The sequence below is a fragment of the Crocodylus porosus genome, unplaced genomic scaffold, assembly GCF_001723895.1.
Source record: "Crocodylus porosus isolate Cpor-Errol unplaced genomic scaffold, CroPor_comp1, whole genome shotgun sequence".
Taxonomy (NCBI): Eukaryota; Metazoa; Chordata; order Crocodylia; family Crocodylidae; genus Crocodylus; species Crocodylus porosus.
Genome location: NW_017728943.1, coordinates 39,919,652 through 39,921,567, shown reverse-complemented (window position 1 = coordinate 39,921,567; position 1,916 = coordinate 39,919,652).

Below are 1,916 nucleotides of genomic sequence, written 5' to 3'. Positions count from 1 at the left end.
GGTCGGTTCCCACCCCCCCGCGGGCCTCGCAGCCCTCACTGGGGTCGGTCCACACCCCCGCAGGCCTGCCTCTATATTATTGCCCATGCCAGGTCTTACCCTTATATCATCGCCCCCAACCGGGGCCTGTGCCTCGTGCTCCCCATGCCCTTGCCCCCAACCGGGGCCTGTGCCTTGCCCTCCCCACAAACTGGGGCTCAGGGGCCTTGGCCTTACCTGGCCCCCAGACCCCCTTCTTGGATCTTATGCCCACTGGGCTCCTCACAACGGGACTCAGGCAGCCTCAGCCTTACCTGGCCCCAGATCCCTTTCCTGGGTCTTATGCCCCACTGGGCTTCCCCCAATTGGGGCTCAGGCGGCCTTGGCCTTACCTGGCCCCCCAGACCCCTTTCCTGGGTCTTATGCCCACTGGGCTCCTCACAACCGGGCTCAGGTGGCCTCAGCCTTACCTGGCCCCAGACCCGCCTTCTCGGGTCTTATGCCCCACTGGGGCTTCTTGCGTGCACCCACACTGAGCTCCTCCTGATGCTGCCCACACCGGGGCTGGGGTCAGGGTCAGGACACCCCAAAATGCAGCACCACTCTCCAACACTAGGAACCCCCCCCACTACTGGGGAGCTCCTATGAGGCCTCCTCCAACCCCTACAGCCTCGCCCAGTCCTCTGGTGTTATACAACAACAAAACAGAAAACTCCCCCTCCTGGGTTCCAACACAAATTCCAAGCCAACCTGGCTCCCTTTTACGTATATCCTTATCAGAGTTTCCTCCACCCAGTATTGTCAAGCAGATGCTCTCCAGCCCTCAGGCTTCTCTGTTATGCTCTGCTCTGCTCTGCTCCAACAGAGCTCCCTTTTCCTAGGCAGCCAGAGGGGAACTGACTGAGCCCTGAACCTGGCTTGTTTATGAAGGCCAGGCCCTACCCCCTTCCGGTCATCTGACCAGACTGGTTGTCTTAGCAACCCGCACCTGTGCTGCCCTGGTGACGGGCAGCTGAGCCCGTTCTACTATTGTCAGTAGCAAGCACCTTAGTGCCCTGCTACACTGGTTTTGCTAGAGATGCATCAATGGATGCATGCCAGAGTTCGCTTAGCTTTGCCCGCCACGGCATCAAATGCGTGAATCGTTCATCTTGTGGTCAGTCAAGACCCCCAAGTCTCTTTCAGTTATGGTGCTAGAGAGCACTGCCAAGCCTATAAGTATGAGGCTGCTTGTTCCTCCCAAGGTGGAGCACTCTGCACTTCTGTACATTAAATGCCATCAGGTTTTGGTCCACCTAACTTGCAAGCATGTTCAGGTCAGCTTGTATCCCCAGCCTGTCTTCTAGCGTGGTTGCCTTCCCCCATAGTTTAATGTCATCCACAAACTTTACCAGTCCACATCTGATGCCCGAATCCAGATCATTAATGAAGATGTTGAAGAGTACCAGCCTGAGAACTGAGCCCTGAAGGATTCTACTGGTCACCTTGTGACATGTTGATTCACTCCCGTCAACTAGTACTCAGCTAAAACAGCCAACAATTGATTTTGTTTCAGATTAATCCCACACATGCTGTTCATTTTCTACCCAACCAGTCATTTTAGAGCTAGACACTAAACTAGAAAGACTGTATGCTACTTGTAGCTTCTGTTTGCAACCTGATGGGTGAATTCAGCACATTCTTTTCATTAAAGAAAAACCACAAAACAATCTGTTTATGTGATATATTAAGATTTAGAATTTCCCCAGGGAATTTTTCCTTTACCACATTGGGTGGGGCTAATTTTAAAAAAGTACTTGGGCACCAGAAGTCAAGTACTACAAAAATTCCTGAACTCCTGCACCCAGGTTCTCTGTACAGTGCATTATGCACTTCAGCCACCACATGGAGCAGAGTTTCATAGATTTCATAGACATTAGGGCTGGAAGGGACCTCGG